The sequence below is a fragment of the Marmota monax genome, unplaced genomic scaffold (assembly GCF_021218885.2).
Source record: "Marmota monax isolate L192 unplaced genomic scaffold, Marmota_monax_Labrador192_F-V1.1 WCK01_AAM20220418_F8-fsc00520, whole genome shotgun sequence".
NCBI lineage: Eukaryota > Metazoa > Chordata > Mammalia > Rodentia > Sciuridae > Marmota > Marmota monax.
In genome coordinates, this window is record NW_026694854.1 from 37,016 (window position 1) to 46,151 (window position 9,136).

Consider the following 9,136-nt stretch of genomic DNA (forward strand, 5'->3'; position numbering starts at 1 on the left):
ACCACTTCTTTGTTCAGAATTCAAGGCCAGGATTCCAACATATTAGAATAGAGCCAAATACAGAAGCATTAGCCTACGTCTCTCCAAGCATCTGAAATCCAGACATATCCAAAGAGCCTAATGTTGGGTTTCATATGGATGTCATATCTGAGCATTTACTTTTTGTTTTTTCTGTCACTTGTTATAGCTCAGTATTCATGAGTGTTAACCACAATGTATTCACCATTCCAAAACTAATCCCTTCCTTCTCTTCAGGCAGCTTTGGAATGCAGCCATTCTGAGCCAAAGAGAGCTCAGGAAATGAAAAATAAAAAAAATATATATATTTTTCTCTAATTGGTGATCTTAAAAAAAATCATTCTACAAGTGGTAAGCAAATTGTTTAATGACAAATCACTTCTAGTTATTTTTAAACTTGTTTATATTATTTCTGACAGAAATATATATTTTTTTCTTTTATTGAGATCATTTTGTCCTTTTCCATTTGGCTCCTGATTTTGAACTAGAGCCATTATCAATAAACCATTTGGGAGAGAAAAGAGAATGATGACTTATCCTGGGTAGAAAACCTCATGCTCATCCTATTCAAACATATACATGTACCCCAGAAACAGAGTCTCAGTGAAGAGATGTACTATTCCTTACACTCACTAGAGTCTGTAAGAAAAGATGGAAATTACTTTTGTGTTCTTGCTTTATTAAACATCTTTAACTCTACTAAATTCTGTACTGCCACACTTATTATTATGTTACAAATTATTTCATTATTCTTAAATTGTAAATTGTGTCAATTTGTACCAGACACTGGCATATTTGGGGAAGTGGGGGGAATTTCTCTCTACCTTTTAAATTGTTAGGTATCATTTACTTGGTTACTTGACAGACCTCCCTGGTAGCACATGTTCTATTTTTAAATATTTTTAAAATCCAAAATTTTTTTCATAGCTTCTAAAAACATTTTCTAAAGATATTCTCCCATGATTAAAGTGAAAATTAAAAAAAAAAAATTGTGGTAAAGTTTATTAAAACCTGCCTTCTTCATTTTTCATCTTTGAAAATGGGAAATTTTACCATTTCTCCCATTGCCATGTGGACAATCCACAGCTTCAATCTTGATTTAATCATCTCTGAGGACAATGCCATTTACACTAACAGAAATGGAAGTATATATATATATATATATATATATATATATATATATATATGGTAAGTATCCAGCAATGTGTGGATTTTTAAATTTTTCCTCATGTATATTGTAGGATCAAATTAGACCATGAAACTAACTTGCAAAATTCCTGTTCATTTAGTTGATGGTGTGAGGCAAATTCTGAGGAAGTAGCAATTGCCTTAATAAACAGACCAAAGGACCTGGAAATGATACAGGAAAAAAATAAAATAAAATAAAATTCAGTTGTCCTGGATTGCATAGACTGACTATAATTCCTGGATTTTATTTAGGATTTCTGGCTCTCTCTCCAGCTAGCCTCACATACCTTCATATTTCACAGAACAACACACTGAATACAGAAATTGAGTCTCCCCTCACCTTGCCCTCCAACCCAACCTCAAATTCCACAATAAAGGAACACGCTGATTCTATTTTGATTATTGAATGAATCTTTCAGAGGTTCTTGAATCCAAAGGTCATGTTTATTGGCTGCAGAGCCAAGTGGTTTAGGACACTAATGCAAATGAGTTTGCAGTGCGCAGACCCAGGACTGGAATGCCAGGGAAGCTTTCTGTGTGAAGAATGTAAGTTGAAGCTGGAGGAGGCCACTGCTTTTAGAATGCGGCCCAAGATTTTCTCCCCTCTGTGCTGTTCCCTTTCTTTCTTTCTTAAAATGTATACTTTGTAGAAAATGCTGACCAAAGTCAAGAAGCTTCTCACTGTTTCCCTGATCCTCAGCACCTCGCAGTCAGCATGCTACATTTATCATTCCACCATCTTTGGCTTTGCATACTTGCTTTTGTTGTTTTCTTCATTAACCATTTTTCATACAGTGTTGTGTCATAATCATTTCCCACTATATGAAAATATTTCCAACTTATGGATGTACCATGTATTTAATCCCTCCCTCGCCTTCTTCTATTTGGGGCATCTTGTTTCTTCATAGATTTCTCTTCTCAGAAACATCTTTGCTCATATCTTTCTATGCAATTCTGATTATTTCCCTATTATATATTCTAGTAGCAGTCCTATTGGGTCAAAAATATGAAAAGTTTTCAATTTCCTGGTACAAATAACCATATTGTTTGCAAAAAGATTTATATCTTTATATTTGCAAATACATTAATATCCCCACCTTCAATATATGAGAATACTTGCTTCTTTTTTTTGTCACAATGGCATTAGAAAACATATTTCTTCATATTAAGATATTGGGATAAATATTATCATTATTATTATTATCATTCTCGCTGACTTTTTACTACATGTAAGGTTGCATACCCTCATATGTTAAGTAGGCATATCATTTTCTCTACTGAAAACTGCTTTTTCATGGCTTTTCCTCATTTAACTTTTATGGTTCTAATGCATTTCCTATTGATCTCTGCAAGCACAATATTCACTAAGCAGATTAACCATTTCTTATCAAAATGTATTGCACATGTTTTTCCAGTTCCTTTAGCTATGACTGTGATTATTTTTATGGACATTTTTATGTAATGAATGGTATCATTCTTTTGTAGCTTTCTTCATTATTTTTCTTGTTGTTCATTCTTTGCACCACTGAATGATAAAAGTAAGAAAGGCTGTGACTCACTACCACCAAAATCTGCAGGGAAAGTTTATCAGTAAATAAGTATGTTTCTTCTGTCTAAATAATCTTTAGCTATATCATATATAAGCATTGCTATATATTCATGACTACAATCATGAATTGTGTCTCAAATTGATACCTACAATCCTCTCAAATTTATGGATGAAAGCACTTCCTCTATATTAAACTAGTAGCTCCTCTTGATTTTTTTTAAATATATATATATATATTTTTTAGGTATTGACAGACCTTTATTTTATTTTATATGTGGTGCTGAGGTTCGAACCCAGTGCCTCACACATGCTAGGCAAGTGCTCTACCACTGAGCCACAATCCCTGGTCTCTCCACTTGTTTTTTAATCATTTGCTTAATATTTCTATCAACAAATATTGCTGAGTTACCTATTCTGAACCTAATCAACTTGAATGAGTATATGCTAAATTAAGAGCCAATACTTAAATATAATTTTTAAGTGTATTGTGACATTCAGACATCTGAGTGAGGTCACTTTTCCACCTCCATGTCTTTGACATTTGGGTCATCAGGAATTAGAGCCAAGTATGGAGTAGGTAAAAGAAGTGAAATTCAGGTGTTGATTAGAAACACACACACACACACACACACACACACACGGGGTGGATTGTGGTGCAGTCGTAGAGCGCTCGCTTAGCACATGCGAGGCCCTGGTTTTGATCCTCAGCACCACGTAAAAATAAATAAGTAAAATAAAGGTATTCTGTCCAGCTACAACTAAAAAATAAATTAAAAAAAAGAAACACACACACACAAATAAAATAAGCTGCAAAAATATTAAGAAGAGGAAATTGAGTTCACTCTGGAACTAGGATCTGGAAATAAGCTTTCCGAAACGTACGCAGACTCCTGTTCCCAAAGGCAACAACAACAAGCCCATTTTGACTCCTCTCCAGAACAGCCCCTATCATCCTCTTCCAGCTGCATTTCTTTAGGATTAAAAAGTGTGTTTGGATTTGGATTAAAAACATAATCAAGGATTTGTTCACTGCAAGACAATTTTTAAATCTCCAAGATCTTGGAAGAAGGGCAGCCAAGAACCAAGAAACACAGAGTGTAAGATGTTCCTATTTTCTGGCAAAGAAAAGAAGGAGAGGTGCTCTTACTAAGGCTGCCACATCCCCCACCCACTGCTCCAACTGATTGATGGGGTCATTTGTTTGGCAATTTTATGGAGTCCTTTATAAGTTATGTTAAGACCAAAAACAACAGGGCCCTAAGTAAGAGAACAAACTGACTCAGCTCCACTGTTCTTAGTAACTCCAATCAGTGGCTCTTTACCTAAAAATCCCATGACACTTCTCCTATTCCTAATCAGATATGAACTTTCAGGTCCTCGAGCTATCATAGATCTGGTGGGTCCTTTTTCCTCATTTATACTTCCAACCTTGTAGACTTTGACCACCACTCCTCCCCATACCCAACAGATTACATAGCTGTTACATACTCCTGTTTCCCTGTGTGGTTGCTACACAGAGTGCTTGCAAAATTGTTATCTTCTCTGTCTTGTGATCTTGCCCTCTTTTCATTTCTTCAATTCTTTCAAACCTAAGAATTAAAGTGTAGAGAAATGTAATAAGCTGGGTGTTTGCGGTCCACCTCTCAAGTGCATATGCTGAAACTTGGTCACCAATATGATGGTATTAGGACATATGGACATTAGGACATATGGGAAGTCATAAGTCATGTGCATGGAGCCCTCATTAAAGGATTAGTGCATTTATATAAGGGACCCTAAGGGCTCTCTTTTCCCTTCTACCACATGATGGCACAGCAAGAATACCCTCTTCTGTGAGCTGGACAGTGAGCCCTAACCAGACACCATGTTGTCATCTTGATTTTGAACTTTCCAACCTCCAACACTGAGGGAAATAAATTTGTGCTCTTGATAAGCCACCCAGCCTATTATTCTCTGTTACAACCGCCCAAACAGACTAAGTCAAAAAGAATAAAACACAGCTTGCAAAGGGAGAATAAACAAAATCTGATTGTCCTCCAAACCTGGCTGGATCACAAATCGGTATGTGTACTTCAAACAGAAGAAAAGTGAAAATCTTTACCAGGCAAATTGCAAATTATCCTGCAGGGTGGTCTGATGCTTCTTCAGTTCACAGCCTACAGTTTTCTAGTCCCATATGGAGAGACGCTGCATAGTTTACTAAGGATGGGTCAAAAGTCTCCCTTCTGAGTGATACTCCCCTCTGCACATTCTGAACATTGGAATTCACAGGGTTCTTCCCCTTCTTTCCTGCCAGTATCATCCAGATTCAGTGTGAAGCCATCACTGCCTGACTGTTGGCCAGAAAAAACACTTACTCAAATAGCTTATCTAACCATTATTAAATAATAGAATTCCTTAAATTCTACAGTTTAGCTATCACAACAACAAATACATGGCCCTTGCTAAGTACTTGACTCTTAACATGAAGTTATATATTGATGAACTCACAGTTTAATGGGGGATATAGGCAAATTAGTAATCCAATACAACACAATACATATTATAAATCAATAAAGGGTGGGCTGGAGACATAGCTCAGTGGTAGAGTCCTTGCCAGGCATACTGGAGGGCCCAGGTTCAATTCCTGGCCCCATAAAATAACAACAACAAACCAAAACTTCCAGAAGGACCTCAAGCAAAATAAACAAACCAAGGAATGATTATATTGAAACAGTAACTACAAAAGTATCTTATTAAAACACTAAAGGGTTTTATGTGATCAACTTTAGCTAGGGTGCTGACATATATTCATTGAGCAACTTCTGTGATCGAGACACTATGCTGAACATTGAGAAGGCAGAAGTAAACACATTTCCTGTCTTCATATGGTTTCAGTAAAGCTGGGGACAATAAACCTAGAACAAATAAATATAAGAAGTATAATTACAAATAATGGAAAGTGCCATGAGAAAATGAATAGAGTGGTATAAAAAGATATGATGGGGAGAACTAATCAGTATCCCGAAATCAAGTAAGGACTTTCAGAGGAAATGACACCACAGTTAAGACCTGAAATTGGAGTATTCATTAGACAGGAAAGGAATTGGGAAAGAAGGTTCCAGGAAGAGACACAGCCCAAATGAAGACTGTAAGATGAGATACAAGATTTTGGCTTGAGCAGAGTAAGCAAAGTTGGGAGTCCCAGGATATAAAAATTTAGAGACTGGGACCAGACAATTCAAGGTTTGATAGGCCAGCTAAGACTGAATTTCATTCTAATTATTGGGGCAAGCTATTGGAGAGTCAGAAACAGTGGAAGAACTACCTTCCAAATGATTATGAGTTCTTATCAAGCATTTAACTGAATGTGGTTTAGACTTGTACACCACTTGATCCTCTGGCACAAAACACAACCTCTTCAAAGTGCTGTCCTTTTCTGAATGAAATCTTGCTCTCATTTTCAGTGACTGTTTTCTTCCTCAGAGGTCAGCTGTTCCTGCTATTCTCTCTTCTCTTCACCCCGCATGCACAACGTAGTATCTTTGTCCCCAAAATTCCCTTCAGCTGAGCCAATCCATGGTTTTCCTATTTTATGGGTTGCTTTTCTCCCTCCAGCTATTTGGAAAAATCCCATACCCTTGAATACCTTCCCTTCCTTCAGATTCTCATTCTTACCTTTACCTCACGGACTTTCTCTAGCTCTTCTCTACGATTTGGTGTGTATTGTTTTAGTAAGCTTTGGCATCACTATGACCAGTTACCTGACGAGAACAACACAGAAGAAGAAAAATTTATTTGGGCTCACAGTTTCAGAGGTTCAGTCCATGGTGTGCTGACTCCATAGTTCTGGGCCCAAGGTGAGACAGAACATTATGGCAGAAGGAAAGTGGCTCAAGATATGACAGCCAGGAAACTGAGAGAGAACTTATTGTACCAAGACAGGGTCATGTCACTGTCCGATGGCTATATGCAAAGGGGACATATGTCCCTTCTGAGTCAATGCATTTTAAATGCAGCACAAGACTCCAGGGCCCTCTTTCTCTGCAAAATCAACCAAGAATGCCTCCTGTTTCATATGGTGCAAATGAGTTACCATGTAGGGAAGAGTTGCTAAATTACGTGGACCTGCAGAGAACTTGAATTTATCATCATTTCTGTGATGTTTATTACAAAAGCACAACATAACACATCCTCACTAATATAAAAAGATGGTAAGAAATGATCACACTTTCTACCCACAGTGTCTTTATTCCTTGTAAGTGTTCTAATTATTTCTAAGGGTGTGTTTTATTGATTATGTTAGATATTTAACTTTGTTTGTGTGTGTGTGTGTGTGTGTGTGATTATTCTTTATAACTAGATTTCTCCTTGCCCCAACCAAAATTATTTTATTCTTTTCTTCCTTTTCTGCTATCTCCTTTCCTTCCTTAATTTCTCTCCTTTTTTCTTTCTTTTTTTGTACTTACCTTTTGCAAGCAATGACTACTTACTGACTCCCACTGGTTATCTTTCATTTGATTACAAATAATCACTAATGTGCTAAAATGATAGGCTTCTCTAAATCTTCTCTATCTTCTCCCTTTCCTCTTTCCTCCCATTTCAGTGAACCCCTGCTGTCATCCAGAATTACACCTTTTGTTCTTTTTTTTTTTTCTTCTTCTTCAAATGGATCCAGGGACTCAGCCTTACAATTTTTGAGATGTTGGGAGTGAGGGATTTCATCATTCAGAGTCTCCTTCTACATTTCTAGGCTGCATGGTGGGACCCAATCCCCCAAACTCTCTTTATTGCTTACTGCATAGAAGCCCCATTTCTATAAAAGTTCTACTGTTGCCATAATCTCAAGCAGTAAGAAGACCACAAAAGCTTTTGAACCAGGGAAAATCAGAGAGCCTTAAGCTCATAGTGCCAAACTGCATTCCTGCTTCCCCCTCTAAAACGATAATTGGTCCAAAAGAACAAGATTCAAAATGCACTGAAAATGATAAAGCAGAAGCAAATCTGAAGCTAGTAAACCTTGCCAGCATGGTGTAGCAGGAATTACATGTGAACAGCTGAGACTGGGTAATATTGTTTATTTACTTGCATTACTCCAGCCACAGCTACTAAGATCATCCTTTATGCTTACATTTATCCAGTTCCTGTTTTTTCCCCCTGTGTCTCCAGTTTTCAGTCTTAGACTCAACTCTTGCTCCTTTCAGCAGATTGTACTTCTTGACTTTACTCTTCCAAGTCCTCTGTTTGGCATGTCTGTTTTGGGACATTTCCTTTGTCTCTGTGTATTCTAGGTCAATCCTCAAAAGTCTGCCTTAGCTCTGACCCTAGCAGACCAGCCCAAGGTGGAATTGGGCACATATGAATGGATTACTATAAAAACCTAATAGTGAACAAAATGAAATGTTTAACCAAAAGGCTACGCACAGTATGCTAAGAGATGGCTAGCACTGACTCTTGAGGTTAATTGTTAGATATTCAAGAATTTTGAATGTCAGTTGTTAAACATAGCCATTACTAAAATTCAAACCATTTAAACTTATAATTAATTAAACCATATTAAAACAAAAGAAATACATGTGCAAAACTCAACACTTCTAACTACTAGATGCTTACTATTTTCTATTCTCTTGGGATTATCTGCATCTAATCTATCTGCATGATGGGAAGGCTGTGTAATGATGCACAATTGAACATATTTTCCCAAACTTGCATGAGTGATGTTGGCCACAGCGAGAGTATTTACACTCTGAAAATTAGCAAATCCTACAGATGAGAATCCCACCACCCACATACAGCCAGCTGCTAAACACCTAATAACATACTACTTTAAAAGGGTAGCAATGGCTTCCAGATGGTTAATGAAGACAAAGATGCGGGGTAAAGAGAATATTTATAGTACTTTCCTCAAATTTATCCTCAAACTGTTCCTTTCCTAAACAGGACCTTAAGCTACCCAGCCACAGAGCTTGTATGTTTCCTTGACCTCAGCTGCAGAAATGGGCCTTTATTTTCTTCAGCCAAGTGGTTTATCAAAAGTGTTTGACCATAGTAAATCTAAGGATGGATTCGTGATCTAAATCAGGCCAATTGTGGGCACTGAGTCTGATTCAAGTTGCTTGAAATTGAACTGTCAGGAAATTCAACCTGTCATTCCTGCTGGACATGAATAAGGGAGCATGTAGCCTCCAAGGACACTGATAATCATCTTGGAACCACAAATGAAAGAGACTGCCCAAGAATGATTATAAGCTGAGGAAGGAGAACCAAGAAATGGTGAAAGAACTAGGTTCTGGACCAGGCCTTTGTCTGAAAATCAAATCTTAGGCTTTATGTGAGTCAATGAATTTCCCTTTTCCTTTAATCAGAGTAAACTTTACTTTCATTTACTTATACATGACATGG